This window comes from Rhamphochromis longiceps, linkage group LG10, assembly GCF_057381845.1.
Source record: "Rhamphochromis longiceps isolate RC_006_pf linkage group LG10, R_longiceps_female_GT1.1, whole genome shotgun sequence".
In the NCBI taxonomy this organism is placed as follows: domain Eukaryota; kingdom Metazoa; phylum Chordata; class Actinopteri; order Cichliformes; family Cichlidae; genus Rhamphochromis; species Rhamphochromis longiceps.
Window position 1 is genome coordinate 12,447,771 of NC_140566.1, and position 20,823 is coordinate 12,468,593.

The 20,823-nt window shown below is 41.8% G+C and overlaps 1 protein-coding gene across 1 annotated transcript in view; it reads right to left on the reverse strand.

The window, feature by feature from the left end:
* The window catches only part of flrt1a (fibronectin leucine rich transmembrane protein 1a), a 46,637-nt gene that overhangs the window by 14,548 nt on the left and 11,266 nt on the right, over nt 1-20,823 (reverse strand). Inside the window, exon 2 of the mRNA XM_085420214.1 lies at nt 1,288-1,547. The gene's annotated coding sequence lies outside the window, so the exon portion shown is untranslated. The remainder of the gene's footprint in view (nt 1-1,287; nt 1,548-20,823) is intronic.

The following is a 20,823-nucleotide window of genomic DNA, read 5'->3' on the forward strand; positions in this document are numbered from 1 at the left end:
GAGTGGGATAATCGAGCTTTATTGCTCACTGTTTAACTGTTGATAAGTGTTAGTTTGTTTAATGGCTGCATTTATGTCTTATTTAATTACTCCCACCATTTGAGAAAGAGGTAGTGCAGTAAAGGTGTTCCTCTTGCTCGGTTTGTTGCTGTGGCTTTAAATTCAATAAATATCAACACTTAGTTGAACCACAGTGGGGGGTGGGGTTCCATGGAAGTGCTAAAGGATGAAAGAAAATCACAGTCGGGGACAGTCGCAAGTAATTCTGTTCAATTTATAAAAGTGAGTCTGTTGTAGGCAAATGCTTTTAAAATGTTGCTCCAATACAAAGGTCCATTGAGTTAGAATCACATTAGATGGGGTTAAAATGTATTACATTAAGTTTGAGCCTCAGTGCCAAGCTTCAGTTTCACTGAGAAAAAAGAAAAAACCTAGAACAGCACTTAGCTTAAGGTAGAGCTCCTCTAACCATGGATAAAAAAAGTTCTGTTTAATAAAAGAAGAAAAATGTGCCTGTTTCTCATCTGTAATGTACGGATATATCTACGTACGTGTCTATCTATCTATCTGTAGATGTTGGTGCCAGACGGACTTCGTGAGGTCAGAGGTCTGAGCAGAAAAGCAACAGTGACTCAAATAACCACTCTTTACAACCAACGAAGGAGCATCTCTGAACAGACACCGTATCGAGTCTTGAAAAAGATGGACTACAGCAGCAGAAGACCACACCGGGTAACACTCCTGTCAGCTGACAACATGAAGCTGAGGCTACAATTTGCATGGATTTTTAAACACAAAATTCATTCGGATGGTATGATCAGAATTTAGAATAAATAACATGAAAACATGGCTCTAGCCTGCCTTGTATCAACAGTTCAGGATGCTGGGAGATATTTTCTAGGCACACCTCATGGCCTCCACAGTCACCGGATCTCAGTCAAATAAAGCACCTTTGGGATGTGGTGGAATGGGAGATTCACATCATGGATTTGCAGCCAAAAGATTTGTAGCAACTGTATGATGCTGTCATGTTAGCGTGGACCAAAATCTCTGAGGAATGTTTCCAGCACCTCGCTGAATCTGTGCATCTAAGAATTAAAGCAGTTCTAAGGGCATTAGCAAGGTATACATGCATAACAAATAATCATCAAATAAAACAGCAGAAGGACAGACAAGTTCAAACACAGAGGGCGATGCTTTAATTCCATTTGAGTACATCAAGAAACAGCTAAAAGCATTATCTAGATTAAAGATAGGGTAAAAGAAAGTCCACACCATAAAGCTTACTTTTTGAAGCGAGGCAGGCAGGGAAGGAGGTGCAGCCGTATCATTTGCACCGTTCTTCCCCACACGATTCCTTCAAAGTCCCCAGGCTGAGTCTCCTTGGGCTCCTGTCGGCATGTGGTCCATAAACTCTGGGAGGCTGAGGCAGGATGACGGCGTGTAGGAGTGTGTTCTCACTGTTTTTAGGAACAGCTCTTTCCACCGTGTTTTTATGCTCGGCTTTGACGTGGATCAGTTGTCACCTCTGACTTCAAATCTATGCTCTGCGGAGAATGGGAGCGAGAGGAAAATCATAATGGAGCACATTCGGCCATCAGTGTCATTCAAGTGTCACATCTCTGATTAAACTGGAGCTGCATTACATATCCCGTTATTACTTTTCCTCATCTACACTAGGTTAGCGGAGTGAGTTATCTGGTCTTCATTTACCCAACTTTGATCGCATTTGATAAAAAATATAAAGTCTGTGATCTTAAGCGACTCATTTCCTTTCACTTGATTTTCCATCCAACTGATTGCTTCTTTCAGTTAGGAAGGATGATCGCCTCGGTATGGTGATGGATGAGAAACTGTAGAGAAACTGTTCGATGAATTGTGTGACGTGTTCCACATCTTTGTTTCTAACCTCACTAAATTGTTACTTGTCCCTCCTAAAGCTCTGTCACACCTTCTTTTTGTAAAGGAGTAAATGGCATTTGAAGCTCCCAACTAGCAGCCACCTCTGAAGCTCCACTCTGTTGTCTCTCCGTCTTTGCGTCGCATTGATGCTGATCGCGTCTCTTTCTCACGGCTGCGTTGTGACACGAGACAGCACGCCATCTCACTTCAGCTTACTTCTCATGTCGTGAAACCAAATCTAATCTGATCCGACTTGTAAAACGAGAAGGGAAGCACTGCTCCTTCGCTCTTCCTCTTAATAAATGTGCCGACTAAAATTAGTTCTGTGCTACTCTCTTTCACAGTGAACTCTTAAGAGTAGCACAGATGTTTTCAAAGAAATTTAAACTTCAGTGTTTTGCACATGCTTTAGCTCAGAATCAGCACCTGAAATAATCCAACTAAATTCTGATAATTAATAATTACAAATCACTAATCTTCATCACGCTGAGAGAAATACTAAAACATAAACGGTAATAGGAGTGTCATCTTTAACTCCTTCAATAACATGCATATGTTTTTGAAAGTGAGCCCCACTTTCTCTGCCAAGAGCAAACAAACTGTGTCTATTTCATAAAACAAAGAAATGTCTCTACAGAGTAGGAATTTGTTATCCAGGAAATGCTTCAGATGTCTTATGGATACTTTTCAATAAATATCAACCAAGCGTTGGGATTTGTGGTAGAATTTAGAAGCTGCTGCTTGTAATTGGGTTTACAAGTCGGCAAATGACTGTTATGTAAGTCAGAGGGTTCTAACTTTGATCAAAACTGGAGAATAAAAATCTTAAAGTGTTTCGGAGTTATGTGAAAGATCGATTTCTGTGATTTTGAAGCAGATTCATGCTCATTTGTAACGGTCAACCGAGTGACACGATCTGAAAATGTGTTTCTTCTCTTTGTGTTAGAATTTCAGTAAGTTGTGACTTATGAGAGACTGATTTCGACAATAATTAAAGCTAGTGGGAGTTTTAGCTTCCAAGTGTCTTAATTGGTTCTGTGAGCTGTGTGTCACAGTCACTGCTACAACCCCAACTGATAGTGATGCCAGGCTAAATTTGGCCACACTGCAATGCCACATGCTCTTTCATTTCTTATACATTCTCAGTTTTGTTGTGTCTGGTAGAATTGTACAAGTGGCATCATCATTAGACCCTAATCTTTTGTATCATTAAGCACAGACATGCTCGTGCTGTTAACAAAAGAGGGACTAAAATCTTTGCCATCTTTCTAAAGATAAGTGAAAATATGAATCTAATATTTTTAGTTTGTCTAACTACTTTTTGCCCACTTTTTGCCAAAAAACTAAAAGCTGGGCATTCTTGTAATCTGTTAGCAGTCTTTCTCTGGCTGGTAAAGAAGAGGGAAGATAGATGAGGAAAAACACATGAAGAAATAACAACAGCTGTTACAACTGTGCTGCATCGACACTACAACGGTATCCCAGCTAATTTGTCCAATTATGCAGTTTCTATTATGTTAATTATTTTGCACATTAGAACAAGAGCAGGTCAACCATAATAAAATATTTTACCTGTCAATAACCAAGGTTAACATAGTTAACTAAAACTAAACTAAAAAAATTAAGCTAGATATAGAAAAAAACAACAACAACACTTTAGTTAATAAAAAAAAAATCAAACTTAGAACTTTTTAGAAAATTTAAACTAACTGAAATGATTTTGTGAGAAAAACATATAGAGGAATTATTTTTGGTATTTGTTAATTTGGTGAAATTTGTTATCACAAACTGGCTGATGAGATGTGTTTATTGAGGCTTTGGATGTCTACAAAACTGTGAGTCAACGTCTTTCAAAGAGTTGTGTTTATATTGTAATATTCATGCTGATTTTCCTAAATCTTGCCTCTGACACATGCCCTTCATACAATAGCAATTATAAAGTCTTAAACTAACACTGAAACTAATAAAAACTAAACAAAAACTAAACATTTTCAAGCAATGAAAACTAAACTGAAACTAGCAAACCCACTCAGGAAATTAACGGAAACTAAAATAATTCAAAACAAAATAAAATAAAAATAATCACAATGGGATAAAAGTCAGAGAACAGTTGTATTACATAAAAAACACTGAAATGTACACTACAATGGGAAAGTACAAGAGAAAAAAAGAGACCTCTACTCTGGGCTGGGCTATAGGAGGACAGCATGAGAACAGGAAGCAAAAAAAACTCCTCTGCACAGAAAGCACATAAACGTCCACAGTACAACATTATAGAGCATGTGACCAGCAACAGGGTTGGGTAGGGGGTGAGGAGTAATCCCAGGCAACACAGCAGCCATCCTGCCACTGCGCCGACTCTCCAGCACGGGCCCAGACCCGCCTCGTGTTCCCAGGAGGCAACAAGCATCGAAGGCATTGGAAGGGAGGGGAAGGGGGATGTGTGAGTGCTTATCAGTGTAAATGTATGTGTGTGCGTGTCCATAGTTCAGCTGAGACAGTGTCCTTCACCCTATCAGGCTAAGTAAACAGTCTACCAGCCCACCCAGGTGGCCTTCCATAGAGTGGGAAGAACAGTCAACACACAGTCGTTATCAGGGAGTTTTTGTTCGGCTCCAGCCTTGAGCCCACAGCTGGCGCCGAGGGGATATCCGCATTATGATGTTGATGTTGTTGATGTTGTTGATTTTTCTTTTATGCAAGCAGCTCATGAGAATTTCAAAGCTGTTCTTTAACACTCCGACACTGGTCTCTCAATCTCCCGTTGGAGAACCGCGAGCTTCTCCATGATGTTATCAAACTTGCACTCCGTGGTGTTGTCATTCTTGTGCTCAGAGAGCCGATTCTGAGAACTCACGACTGCAGTGAGCTGTTCCACAATGTAATCCAACTTTCGCTCAGAGGTGTTATTCTGAGCAGACCTCTCCTTGATGTAACCCAACATATGCTCGGAGGTGTTATTCTGAGTATTCACGGCAGCTGTAAGCTCATCCAAGGTCTTAACCATGCTGCACTCAGTGAGCCCATTCTGAGAAGTCACGCCTCGTCCCATCGTTTCAATCCCAGCGGGCAGCCTTGGGGGGGTTTGAACAGTCGGTTCCGCTTTCTTAATTCTCCGATAAGCCAGGGCCAAGCCAGCTCCGATCAGCAGGAACCCTGTTATCATTGTTCCGAATAGGTAGATGTCTGCAGCATCCTCGATCGACAGTTCCGCCAGGCACAAGACCCTCCATTTCTGCCACCCGTCCATCATGTATCTGGCAGGGAAAGTCCCTCCAGGGCACTCGGGCTCTCTCGTTGAGAAAAGGGGTCAATAGCATTCAGAGACCAGTTGATCAAATCCATAATTCTGTTTTAGGTTTAGAGAACAGACTGTGAGAGAGTGTTCCAGGGAAAGTAATACACACGAGACAAGACAAGGACACAAGGATGACTTAATTCCAGTATATCATTATTATATGGTTTGGCTGAAAACTAACAACCTTCCATGCCAGGTGGCACCGGTGCCTACAGAGTCAAATCAAACGGACACGCAGAGGCTTGTTCAGCTTACATCACAGAACGTAACCAACATTTGACAGCTACAAATGAACTCATGAGGACAGCAATCGTTTAATCATAATAACTGTTGTGATTTATTGCTGGGAGACACGACTCCAGCAGAAATTGTGCAGCAGCACAGACAATAAAGTTAATTTGTTCAATTTAGAAGTCTTTTTTTTTTAAGAAAAGGAAAATTGAGACAGGTCTTAGTCGAGTCTTTAAAGCTTTTATCAAATTTACGGAAAGCAAGATTTATTGTTCAAAACGGGGAAGGCCAGGTTTATATCCATTTTTTCCTAAGCTTTTAGCAAACACTGTTACAGGTATCCCATAAGAGTGTGCATCCTGCTCTCCAAGGAGGCCTGACACAGATAAACCATCCTCCTGCACTAAACCTCTTGGCACTGTCACCACATCTTGTCATTCCTCCTATCATTGGTATGACACTTAACTGACCTTTTGAGTCCCAGCTCTGACACACAGGTTGGGTTGCATATCTCCAATTTTCAAGCTGAAATATCCAATTGGATTCCTGCCAGACACCTCCCGATTGACCTTGAGCAAGCCTGAGCTGCTGTTCCCCCCTCAGAAATCCTGCTCTTAACAAGAGCCGTCAATCACGATGACACCGGTGCAGTTGCTCCATCCCAGACCAATGTTCAGTTTGATCTTAGACAACCAACTGCTACAGCTGCTATTGCAGATTTGCCCAGTGTAAAATTTGCTGACTCAGGCCCAATTGCTTGTACAAACACTCTTTGTCTCCCATCTGGACTGCTGCAGCTTCGATCTGGCTGAGCAATCTGAAAAGAACTGCACCATAGATGTCAAAGTAAAATCCAACATATACTTGGGCTTGTTTTTCATTACTGTAATAAAAATCTGTAATATACTGTTTGCAGGTTGCACCGTTTGGAATTGCAGTCCTTGGGTCTTCCTATTTATTTTATATTGCTCACCTCTACTTATCTCAAAGAACTACTTTTGGACCATTCTCAAATAAGGAGCCAGAGGAATCAAACAGTGAACATAAAACATGATTAAAATGTATAGTTTAACTTTTCTACTGATTCCATTGTAGTTTGTTCTATTTGATTTAATCCAAACAAATTATGCTAATGAAATTAAATAAAGCAATATTCCAACATTTTAGGAAACTATTTTTTGCTTGGTTTCTAAATCGTACTGTAGCTCAAAACCCCTTATGACTTAGTGCTACATGTGACCATCAACATATTGAATAGAAGCAACATGAAGAAAGATTCACGGTTCTTTCCAAAGGTAACAACGTCGTTCTACCAGAACTTCTAAAGCTCACTGATTTCCATTGTTAAGCTAGCCAATAATATATAATAATATAATATAAAACGTTTGAAGGACAGTTTTAAGTTTATGCGCACAGGCTTCGTTAGCCTAGCGAGGTTAGAAATTGTTCTATTTCTGTGCTTTATGCTAAGTTAACTTTTTACCAGCTGTAGCTTAATAAACATCATACATTCTCATATTCTCTTAGATTTTTATTAAAGGTTATCGTGACTGGGTGGGGCCACACTAACTGACACATGGATGCGGCCCAGAAAGTATCTGCTCAGCTAGGCTAGGCTAGGCTAAGTCAAGTCAAAGAACACGACACCTCGACTGTGTTTGTGGTTTTGGTGTAATTTTGAGCACTAAAAAAGTTAAATATACTGAGACACCATCAAGGAAGCCTAAACTCTAGTTTTGATGAGCAAAGTTCTCGTGTTTTCTTGCACCAAGTCTTTAGGTGTAGCTTGTAGGCATTAGCTGATAATTGAGCTCTCCTCTCTCTAATCAAAGTATGATCATTTCTGGCTCCAAAAGCATAGCATGGTGAGAGGCAGTGCGCTACAACTTAAGCTTCAAAACATGCTTTCGTAAACTAAAATGTAACATTACTAAAAAGAACACAATAATTCACGTCGTACACTGTAGCGGGCTGCTAGTCCAGCTCTGATGTGTGAAGCGTTAACATACGGTGTTTCTCTAGACTTGTCTTATAAAAGATAAAAAACACACATCATGCTCAAATATTCATTTAAGAGCATAATTCAAAAAGAAATTAAAGCTTCATTTTTTTCTTTTTAAAACACAGATGTGAGATTATTACAACTGTCATCAAGAGAAAGAAAGCAAATAACTACATTGAACAAATTATTAAACGTTGCAATCTCATTTCATGCTCTGGAAGCCGACGTCTAGTCTTATTATCACTAGATTTGCTTACAAATCAGTGCCTGTGTTGAAGTTAGGGTTTGTTTTTTTATCTCTGTTGCTATAGTGCGTCCATCCTGTCACAGGGATAAAAATAAATGATTCAAATGAGCGCGCGTATTTGTTTGAAATTGCTTCTGCCTCGCAGTGGTTCGGTGGTGATAGACAGCAAAGGTGCAGAACCTGAAGCTGAAGTGATTTGACACACTCACACACATACACACTTCGCTCTCACACAGATACCCTGCGATGTGATCAGACTTTTAACGCGGCTGCACATAATGTGTATTCACTGACGGGGAAGGGGGTGGAGAGCAGCGTGGACCGGGATGACGAAGATGACAGATAATTGAGACAAAACATACTACAGCAAGATTTCTTTATCATTATCTTGAAGTTGTTTTTCGCTCATTTGGTGTGGCATTGTTTCACTTCTTCCCTGCAGGCTCTCAATGACAACTAAAAGAGCATTCTCTCTTTCCTCGTTAACTGAGGAGTGCATCAGTCCTAATAAGAAAGCTTTTACACGGTTAATTAAGAGACACTGTAATGCAGTATGTAATGCTCAATTTACTCGATCTCATTCTCCCCCTCGTCCTCTTTAATTTCATTCAGAATCAATCTGTCGGACTGTTTTTTTCTTTTTCTTCCCCCTTATTATGTGGACTTTTCTACATCAAGGCCCGCTACGACTCTCCAATTTGCTTGTGTGGGTTCCATTTTGAGCCTTTCCAATAGCTTCCTCTTCCACTGCACTCTCTGATCGGCCATTTCTTTTAATTCTCAGCCTTGATGCTGCTAATTCAGGGCAGAAGAGTGGGGGTGGACAAGGACAAAAAGAAAAAAAAAGAGAAAAACGGATATAAGGAAATAAATGAGCTGGTTTGAAGGGAAATTAAGATGATAAAATGCTGGAAATAGGGGGCAGCATTCACCAAAACACAAACATTGGCAGGGAGCGAGCTGCGAGGACTTGCCAGTGAAACTAATGTAAACATGGAGGGAATATAGAGTGGAGAGGAAAAGAGAAGCTGTGAAAATAGAGTGGGGCAGTGTTGGAGTGAAAGCGGATGAGTAAATAGACCAATCACACTTTGAGGGCAAGGAGGGAAAAAGAAGAAGAACAGGTGTAGATTTAAGGGGAAGGAAACAAACGGAGCAGACAACTCGAGAGGAGTGAGCTGAGGGTGGCGTTTTAAAGGTCCGCGCGTTTGAACATTAATTAAAAGTTATCCACTGATGAACTGCCCTGTGATGAATTGTTTCCCTTCCCATAAAAACTGTGTATGCATCCCAGAGAGATGAGGGCAGGCCACTAAATCTGCCATCCATGTTTTTCATGCTCTCTGCTTTTGACAGTAATGAGCCAGGCCGGTATGATTGGCTGTTCAGAGGCTGATTAAAAGTAGTTCCTCCTAATACATGGATTTACTTTGACATTTCCTATGCGGGAAATCTGATAGCTCCTTCAGCAGTGGTGAGTGTAATAATTATTTTCATTAGCGCATCATTGCGCAGTTGTTGATTCTTCTCAAATGAAAATCTGAAAACAATGTGACAGAAATAGGCTGGGTGAGGAACCTGCAGAAAATTGGCACCTCAAGTCTGCAGATCCCCTTGGATTCAGAGAGCTTTAAAGAGGACCTGTTAAGCTCATTCCCTGCTGTTTTTATTCTTGGACTCTAGTAGGGTAGCTTTGCATGATTTGCAGTTCAAATAGTCCTTATTTATCCTATTCTGGGCATTGGTGCAGTCTCTCAATCTGAAACAAGTAGTTTTAGGTACTCTATCCCATTAAAGGCAGCTCTCTTGTGACTGGCTGCCCCTCACAAATAAAAAGGTTTAAACAGCTGGTGGGTGCATCAGGTATTTCTTGAGAAAAAGCTCTAAAAACACTGTCTGCTAAACATCAAACAGAAGTTAAGTATTGCCAGGTAAACATGCTGTCGTAATTGCTGCAAACTACCAACTCCCTCAAGAGTTGTTAGAGACTATAAATAGAGTTTAAAAAATAATGATGATTTTAAAAAAAGGCAATAATGAACTTTCAGTTTTTAGATAAAAACATCACAGCAGATGAATGCTAATGTTGCTCATTAACTACTGGATCTGTAAATAAGCATTGTTTTGCAACGTTAATGTCCAGTAGCAACACATGTAAGCTTCATAAACCACACTGTACACTACTCTAAAATTCAATTCAATTCAATTTTATTTATATAGCGCCAAATCACAACAACAGTCGCCTCAAAGCGCTTTATATTGAAAAAACTCAACAATCTAATGACCTCCTATGAGTAAGCGCTTTGGCGACAGTGGAAAGGAAAAACTCCCTTTTAACAGGAAGACACCTCCGGCAAAACCAGGCTCAGGGAGGGGCGGGGCCATCTGCTGCGACCGGTTGTGGTGAGAGAAGGAAGACAGGATGGAGGACATGCTGTGGAAGAGAGCCACGAGAGCTCTACAAGTACAAGGGCTGCAGGGCTTGAGATTTTTAAAGACAGCTAACAGATCTGATGTGAGCAATAAAGAAAAGTGTTGAGAAGTTTTCCAGTGAGCTACTAATGAATCAAATTACTTTCCAATATGTAATATTTAAATAGTAACTTACAGAGAGGGACAAACCAGCAGCTAAACAGACTGAGGCAACATTTCAGGGATATTTACACAATAATTGTTCAAGATGGCGCCGAGTATGGCAGCCTCGTCGCGAGCTCCCCCAAGCAACGGCTTTCTTCTGTGTTTAATTTTACTTTTCCTTTATTTTTTCACGAGCAGCACTTGTCTCCTTGTGTACGACCGACAAACCTTACTGGACATAAAAGACGGTCTTTCTTATAACTTTCCGGAGTTCAAGTTTTGCAACACGGACGCTCCGTTTGCAGACCCCCCATTCATCTCACCTGAGACGCCTTTGTTCTCTGGCCCTGGAGGCCGCAAACGCCGACACAGAGGGAGAAGATCTGGCGTTCTGGTTCGACTGAGACGGCGCACTTACAGACCACCGTTACCCAGTTTATTACTGGCTAATGTGCAGTCTCTGGAGAACAAGCTGTGCGAGCTTCGGGCACGGATCTCATTCCAGCGAGAGATGCGGGACTGCTGCGTGATCTGCCTCACAGAAACCTGGCTATCGGACAAAGTACCGGACTCCGCAATACAACTGCCGGGGTTCTCTGTGCACCGCGCGGACAGGTCACAGGATCTTACTGGGAAAAGCAGAGGCGGTGGTGTGTGTTTCATGATCAACAACAGCTGGTGTGATTATGCGAACGTGCACCCGGTCAAATCCTTCTGCTCACCGGACCTGGAGTACCTGATGATTAAGTGCCGGCCATTCTGGCTACTGAGGGAATTTACAGCAGTGATTATTACGGCTGTTTACATTCCCCCACAAGCCGACACTGACCGTGCACTCAGGGAACTGTACAGCGCGATCAGCAGCGAGGAAACCGCACACCCAGAGGCAGCGTTTATCACAGCCGGAGACTTTAATAAGGGAAACCTGAAGAAAGTCTCACCAAAACTCCATCAACACATCCTTTTCAACACACGTGGAAACCGGCTACTCGACCACTGTTACACCTCTTTCCGGGATGCGTACAAAGCCCTCCCCCGCGCCCCATTCGGCCAATCAGATCACTGCTCCATCCTGCTCCTGCCCGCCTACAGGCAGAAGCTGAAACAGGAAGCTCCAACCCGGAGGGCGGTGCACTGTTGGACGGACCAATCGGAGTCTGCGCTGCGGGACTGTTTTGATCACGCGGACTGGGAAATGTTTCACGTGGCCGCCAGAGACATTGATGAATACACAGACTCAGTCTGTGGATTTATCAGGAAATGCGTGGAAGATGTCGTCCCATCCAGAACAGTCAAATCCTTCCCAAATCAAAAACCCTGGATTAACGGAGATGTTCGCGCGGCACTGGCGGCACGGAACACCGCCTTTGCCTCCGCGAACACATCGGACTACAAACACGCACATTACCAACTCCGGAAGACGATCAAAGCAGCCAAACGTGAGTACAGGGACAGGGTGGAGCAACAGTTTGACAACCCTCGGAGTATGTGGCAGGGACTAAACACGATCACAGACTTTAGAGGGAAAACCAGCACACCGCAGACCACGGCCTCTCTGTGTGAGGATCTAAACGTATTCTACGCTAGATTCGACACAGCGAACACCATGAGACCGGACAGTGTGCGCACCGCGGATGACGTCAGTGCGCACACTGTGTCTGAGGAGGATGTGCGGAAGTGCTTCAGGAAGGTGAACGCACGCAAAGCTACTGGTCCGGACGGGATTCCCGGCCGCGTCCTCAGGTCATGCGCGGCTCAGCTGGCTGGAGTGTTCACGCACATCTTCAACCTTTCCCTCTCTCTGTCTGTAGTCCCAGCCTGCTTCAAAATGGCCACCATCGTCCCTGTACCCAAATCCTCCACCATCTCCTCATTGAACGACTGGCGACCTGTAGCCCTGACCCCCATCGTAAGCAAATGCTTCGAGAAGCTGGTCAGGGACTTCATCTGCTCTGCACTACCCGACTCACTGGACCCTCTACAGTTTGCATACCGCCACAACAGGTCCACTGATGATGCCATAGCCCTGACACTACACACTGCCCTGTCACACCTGGAGAAGAGAGACACGTATGTGAGGATGCTGTTTGTAGATTACAGCTCAGCATTCAATACCATCGTTCCCTCGAAGCTGGACAGGAAACTGCAGGATCTAGGACTGAGCAGCTCCCTCTGCAGCTGGATCCTTAGCTTCCTGTCTGACAGACGCCAAGTGGTCAGACTGGGCAGCATCACCTCATCCCCCATCACACTGAACACTGGTGCTCCACAGGGGTGTGTACTGAGCCCTCTCCTGTACTCACTCTACACCTACGACTGCACAGCCACTAACAGCTCCAACATCATTGTGAAGTTTGCGGACGACACTACAGTGGTGGGTCTTATCACCAACGGTGATGAGACGGCTTACAGGGAGGAGGTCAGCGCCCTGACCCACTGGTGTCAAGACAACCATCTCACCCTCAACGTCGCAAAGACAAAGGAGTTGATAGTGGACTTCCGGAGGTGCAGAGAAGTACACACCCCCATCACCATCAACGGCGCTGCTGTGGAGAGAGTGAGCAGCTTCCGGTTCCTTGGAGTACATCTGGCTGAGGATCTTAGGTGGTCAGTACACACAAACAAAACAGTGAAGAAGGCGCAGCAGCGCCTCTTCTTTCTCAGGAGACTGAAAAGATTCGGCATGAGCCCCCGCATCCTCAGGACCTTCTATCACTGTGCCATTGAGAGCATCCTCACTGGATGCATCACCACCTGGTATGGCAACAGCACCGCCTACAACTGCAAAGCTCTCCAGCGAGTAGTGCGGTGCTCTGAACGGATAATTGGAGGTGAGCTTCCCTCCCTCCAAGACATCTACAGGAAGCGCTGCCTGAGGAAAGCGGGGTGGATCATCAAGGACTCCAGTCACCCCAGCCATAAACTGTTCAGACTGCTTCCATCAGGAAGGAGGTTCTGCAGCATCCGGTCCCGTACCAGCAGACTGAGAGACAGCTTTTTCCATCAGGCCATCAGACTGCTGAACACGTCATAGACACCTCAGCTTCACTACTGGAACTTCAACATTATGCACTCCACACTGTATATAAATGCCACTTGTTTTGCACATATTCAACTCTGTATATTTTATATATTTTATTATTATTATTATTATTATTATTATTTTTTTTTTTTTTTTTTTTTTTTTTTTTTACTATTTAATTTGTAAAAATGTGTATACACACACACACACACGTAGGAAAATATTTAGTATACACATCCAGAAATGCATACACTATTATATATTGTACATATATTTATTAGTTTCAGGTTGGCCATTCTTGTATTTTGCTCGTTTGTGTTGTTGTGTTTGCACATCTCTGTTGCTTGTGGGGCTCGCACACAAGAATTTCACTCGCATGTGCTGTGCCAGTGTGCCTGCACATGTGATGTGACAATAAAAGTGATTTGATTTGATTTGATTTGATTTGATTAATGTGCTGCAGCAGTCAACAAGTTCAAATGCAGTAAATCATGTTCACGTATGAAAATTAGATTGAGAGGAAAACCAAAGCATAAGAAATATAAGAGTTAATGTGGGTTGCTTTCAGAGTGCGAATCTTGTATAACCGCACGTGTCTGTCTGAGTGATCTTTGGCCTAAGACAGAACAAGTGGGTGCTGTAAGTACTTTATTCAAAGGCATAAACAGTTAAAGTGTAGTTTGTAATTTTGCTCAGTTTCACTAATTGAATTCATTTTTGTTCTTCATAATATCTTTGCTGGAGGAGCCAAACCTGAGAAGTTTTTTTTTCCTTAACAAGCGTTGACTTCAAACAATATTTACTCTCATATTAGCTAAAGTAAGCTGTAATTGTAGTGTATTCAAATCATTATGTTTCCTTCCTGTGAAAAAAAGCCTTATCGTGCAAACGTAATTTGGTAGCATCTCACCAATCAGTGCTTCAAATCGACCTCGCCACAGGAGGCCCAAAAAGAAATGCAAGGCGAGACAATCGGGAGCGTTTCAAACGCGCATGCAGCAGCCACATTGAGGCTGTTATATGATGCAAAGTGGGAGACAAATTGCAGAGTTGCAGGCCGAAATGGTTCATGGAGTCGGCTGAGTCTGACATATTCTGCCCGCTGAGCTCCACTAATCACTGCAGCCTGTCACAGGCACGCCCCTCTTCTCCAGAGAGCAGACGATCACGCACCCGATCTCAGGGCAGCCACAGGCTGACCCCACATAACACACACATGCAGACACACCCAGGCAGCCCTCTTCACGCGCATGCAATTAGATGTCAAAAAGATCACAAGTGAAATGTAGTTTCCACTCCTTTACTGCCTGGTAACAAAACATAAATTCTTTTCTCTGTCCCCTTGTGTGTTTCTGTGACTCGCACAAAGCATAAAACTGCATACTACAGCATAAAAAAATCTCCATATCTATCATTCCTAATTGTTTTTCTATTCCATCCCCCATCTCCCACATACACACAAACACAAGGGCCCATTTTTAAGCTGTATCAGTGTAATTGATGCAATGACTGGAAATAAACAGGCAATTTAAGTGCTGGACACCTCACTGCTCTCTCTCTTCCTCCTTCTCTCTTCACTGCTCTCTCTCTCACCACTGTGTTTCTTCTTTGGCCCTCCTCTCACACAGACACTCACACACACAGTCACACACACTACTTTGTGGAGTATCTCCCGATCGAATAAGGTGGAATAGGGGACAAGGTCAACATGCTGGGGGACAAAAAAAAGAACGTGTGAGACAGAGAGGAAATTAGGCAGGATAAGAATAGAGAGGGACAAAGGGCATCCAGAAAACATAGACCAATCTTGCAGATGACTCACGTCTGGATAATTCTGGTTTTGTTGTTCTTGCTTTTTAACGACAAATTTACAACTCCCCGAGAAAGCAAGAGATCGCAATATCGCTGTCCAAACTGCATTATTAACGTTTCTCGGTCCTTGTAGCATTGACCAATATACCAGCTTATTCTCTCTGTTTGGAGGCCTGCAGCTCAGATGAGGTGCAGTTCACTGAAAGCTTTAACTCCCCCCAACTAAAAAAAATGTTTGTTCTAAAAAGTCTTTTCTGTGTGCGTGACGGGTCGCCTTCACTCGACCACTCAGCCGAGCGGACAGTGTTCCAACCTCTCCTCCCTGCAGCGAGTTTGGACCCAAAAAAAGACAGAAATAGCTCAAGCTGATCTAATCTAACGGGCCATGTCAATCTGACCACAGTGCTGCACCGAACATCTTCAGCTCTAAAGATCCTTCATGTGTGCATTTCCATTAGTTACACCTAGATAAGTGAACTGATTATTAAAAGCTATATGTCCAATTATGTACCCGATTGTCATAGTCCGCCTGCATGTGTGCATGCATGTGTGTGTGTGCCTGCATTAATCTGATCCCGCTCGGTCCTCTTAGCATCATTAGGGAACAGTCAAGCTGTATGAATATTAAAAGGTTGCTGCCAGTTGTGTACGCTACAGAGTTAATAATAAACGAGGTCTAATATTTTAATGGCTCTGCATGTTGACATATCCCATGGGCCGCCATACTGTCTGTTCATGAGGTAATAGGAAAAGAAAATCAAGCATAAAATGATACAGAAGGACTTGGCAGTACATGGTGAGAGGCAGAAGGCATAGTGTCCTCCTCTTTCGTGAGGCTTCCTCTGTTCTTAATGGGAAAAAAGCCTCTATTGTATCCTCACATGGTCCCAGATACCCAGATTGTTAGGAGCCAAAAAAAAACTAAACTATTTTGTAAAATTCGAAATACCCATTTGTTATATTGGACGTTTTTATAATTGTTTGCTTAACTGTCACAGTCATCTAGGCATCGGTTGATCAGAAACATCTTAGAAATGTTTTCCTCGGTCAGTGAGTCACAGGAAGATATTATTATTCACACAGCTGGTCCTGGCAGTGTAATAATAATGTATGCCAGGCAGGAAAATCAAAGTGTGGGATCATTTTGAGAGACAAACAGGCAAACACTCAATTAGCATTTGTCAGCCTCAAACATGGCTTATTATTTGAAACATGTAAGGAGCCTCCTGTTAGCATGACTGCTCATTCTAGCGTTAGATAGGAAATCGTCTCGCCGGCTCATGAGACTAAATCATCTTTAACTTCATTTACTGTGTTTTGTTTCTTTACTGCACCCCAAACAGGCATATAAGAAGGTGGATGGAGTGTGGAAACCTGTATAAAGAGGACAGTTGTTTACATAATTATTCACAACATTATTTATTCACTCCTGACACAGAAACAGTGTTACTGTCAGAACTGGTATTTTCCCCCTAATTTACAATCAAGGCTGCTTTAGTTGTTGTCATTAGCAGCTGTCTTGCTACATGTGTGCACTTTCATATTTATTTTTTAAAATAACCTCTTATATTATATTTAGCGATTACAAATTTTTATTGAGTTTAACAATTTCTCTTCACGCATTCTCTCTCAGTCAAAGACTCAAAGTCCAGCACCAAAGAATACATTTTCTAAGATTAAATGAATACGATAAACATGCAATAGCTGACTAACTAACTGACTGAACTTACATCTACTAGTTACCTGGGACAATCTTTGACTGAGGGGAGACCGAAACTCTGATGGCATAATCTGCAGTGTATTGAAACTCAATGAATTCAGATTTGAATGACATCAGCAGCAGCTGTGGCGGTGACTGAAGCCACAAAATTTCATATTTCTCCATGTGGCTTTTGGGAGGTCAACCAGGTTTTTATCTCTGTCAGTGAACCTGCTGGCATCCATGGCTATCATTAAATTTCGGGAAAAACTCTATTTTTGAACTCTGTCCATTTTGACCTTTGACCACAGCACTGCTGCTGCCATATTTTTAGGACTGATGACATTTATTGTCCTGGTGGGGAAAATATAGCTGTCATCTCTCAAACCACACGCCCTTGACTTGGGCCCATAGAGCAGCTCAACCTTGACTTGTATCTGGACATTACACTGACCACATTTTACAGAACTAATTACACACGTCCTCATCAAGACATCTTACTTGAGCAATACGTTTTTAAATTACTGAACTGCTAATCGTGCTCGTTTACAGTAATAGTTATAAAACATTCACTTTTCTTTTGCTTAAAGCAAATAAATTTAATGTGAACAATTCAAATATGACTGTACTGTTAAACTATAGATTACAGCAGGCTGAAATTTAAGCCATCAGTCTAAGAACAGGTACAGTATACCAAATAGAAAACACACCCATCTAATTCATGCTTAATGTTTTATACTGATGTTCTGCATAACCTGAACTCTCCAAACAAGTCTGCAACTCTGACTGTTAATAGAAGTAATTGAAAATCAGACTATAGTTCAATGAATTCACTATGTTGATGTTCATTTTCTATGAAGTGGTTTGTATTAACCTGGTTTTTGTTATGAAAATTACAGTTTGCTCATTGTTCTCAGGTTATGGTAATATGTGAAGTACAGAAAAAGTGATGATCTCTCTTGTCATTGGTCGGCTGTGTTGCACAGGCTAATGAGACTTAAAAACAGTCATATCCAGGACAAATGAATCTTGTTTGAGTTCAGGAGGATTATGACTACATGGTCAGTGGTAACAATGGCCCCAAAAAAGCATTAAAGAGAATAAACACTTCAACAGTATTACTGATGTTACCATAATGGTGATTATGGCACACCTTTCTAATGTAGGAGCCACTCCCTCCATTATCATGAAAATTAAAATCCTGATTGATCTAATAGGTTACAAGGTATTTCAAGGTATCACATCATTTGGAAGTTCTTTATGTTTTTGTGCAGGTTGGTCTTACGCATTGAGAATCTTGTGTTAGCTTTTCTAAATGATCTAAATTGAATACTGTTCAGTACATGAGGAGGAGGAATTGGAGAAAGTGGAAGTAATGAGCATGAAGGCTACGCAGAGAAAATGGAAAAGTGCCTGTAAAGCCTTGAGAACAGTTTGGGTTAGGACCCATTAGGTAATCATTGATGAAGTTTGATTAAACTCGGACCAATCCTGTAGCAATCCTTTTGAATTGTAGAAGGACGGACAATCAGTGGATGCCTTTGCTGTGGCATGAGCCCATGTGTCCTTCAACCTGACGAGCTAAAAACTGCACTCGGGCCTCTTTCTCTTCACTTCAGGCACAAACACGCTGTAAACCCAACATAATATATTATCACCTGAAAGCTGATATAGCAAAAACATGCAAGTTGCAGTTCAACTCAATTATTTATCTAGGATCCTATTTAAAGCCCAATATGTACCCTACCTCCTTTTTGGTCTCCACTAACTCTTGAGGTAAAAAACACATGAACACATTACTATATAAGATTAGTCTACATTTGTATGTTGCTCACTATATATATAGTATAAATATCATTGCAGTTTTCATATACTGTCATCATATAATTTATGTTACTTGCATTGCATAAGTATTTAAAATGTCAGCAGAGGGCCAGATTGGGGGGTGGAAAAAGATTAAATGTTCATTTTCACACACGATCGCACAACGTTTACCCAAATTCTGTTTGTGTGGTTTGCAATAATACAAAAACTGGCAGAGCGGTCCACAACATTTGAGCAGTATAGATAAGCACACCACGTGAAAGGACGAGAACGTGGCGGGGTAAAGTGCAAAGCGTTTATTGTCACAACTCAAGCAAAAGTGAGCAAAAAGAACCCCCTAACAATTTTTTTTCGCATACATGTATTCCTGTTTCCCTGAGGAGAAATTGTAATAACTTTGATTAAAAGTCCAGCTTTGTTAGCTCCAAGTGCATAAATACAGCCTCCCAGAGCTGCTGTTAGTTCTACTGTGTGGAAAGTCCTGGAAGTAGACGTTACTCTCTCTTGCCCTTACACCCTAACGTTGCTCAATCTCCCTTGAAAGACTTCACGTCTTGATGATGCCAACATTATCACTGCAACCCCCTGACAAACAAACCCCCACTCATATAACAAAGCGCACTCACACAAACTGTGCATACACACATGCATGCACGCTGTGTGTGCTCACTGCAGTGCCTCTACCTCATTGACCCCAGTATAATACTTCATTAGGTTTAAAGCTGATTTTACCCTTCTAAGTGAGATTAGCTTTCTTTGTCTTCTTTTGGCCTCTGAGAAAGCTCCCTGCCATAAACCTTCTCTGCAGTCACAAAACCAATAACCTAAATGTCAAGAAAGTTTATGTTTTCCTGGTATTTTTTAATCTCCAATCCAATTCCTTTATTCTCAGAAAGTGTGTTACTGGAAGAAATCCATGGCCACATGACCAACTGTGACGCTGTTAAAATACATGCATAGGACTTCTGTTTTATTAGTTTAAAAAAAAACCCAGAGAAACCAGATAGTTTCATAAAAAAGATATGATCAAATTTACCACAAAGATCATAAATCACAAAATGTTATGTTTTTGTATATTTAACAACTCTCCTCTTTAATATTAAACTCCTACAGTATAATAATCAGACTGCTTAAGGCAGTTCCATAAAGGGTAGTCATTTGTCTTTGTGCACAGTGCACAAGTTAAAAAATTCAGCAGGCAGGCCGGGGCCACGGAACTCCATTTTAAACCTTCTGAGAAATTTTCAGCGCAATTGATCATCGCACTTCATTTCACAAAGCACAAAGCCTGAAGCAGAGGGAGAGGACTGTTCAGTGGCAGGAGGAGGGAAGGAAATCAGAAACAGTAAACCTGTCCATCTGGGCACCGTCTGTGTGGGCTGGCAGTTATTGCACTCTGACAGTGCGTCCACACCGCGAGCGACTGATGTGTCGCTGTAATCTGACCTAGTGTGGGCGGTGCAACAGGCTCTGATTCTGCATTTGTGCCGCAAAGTATAGAACAGACGGATGCTGCATGTGACTGGCATAGGCTGGCTGCATGCAAGAGCTAAATGAGAGGCATTAATCTGAAACAGGAAACTGGGGGGAAACAAAGCTATTGGCATAAATTTGCACTTGCAAATGTGGTAGTTTATCATGTAAAAAATATACGTAATACAGCCCAGTGATGTAATGCATTTGTCATTTGTCATGTTAAAGAGATGAAATTGTGAAACTCTGACTTTTATAATACACCAGTCCCAGTAATTACATGCAATGTGATATATTAAACCGCTAAATGCACTGCGCCAACTCGTACTACTGTTGTACAATCAAGTTACAGCACCATTACAGAGGCTTATTATTCTATATTTAAATATAATTTTATCCAACTAATCCTCCTCCTCTTTTAATTATCTTCCTGCCCTAATTTTGTGTGTTTAACACAAAGCCCCTGAAAATCTGGCTTAATTTCTCCATACACTAAAACTGAATACTAAAAATGACAACGAGCACTTTTTAAGAGGTTATATTTAATATTTATAGGAACTCGAGAATGCAGATGATTCATCTAAATCGTGAGCGTCACTTTAGAGTTGCATGAGCGACTCAAATCTCAAACGTGTCCATGTCGCGGTGCACAGAATCTGTTATAATTTTGCACATCAATGAATCAAAAATGGTGAAGAAGAAAAAAACAAATACAAACAACCATCAATATATAAAT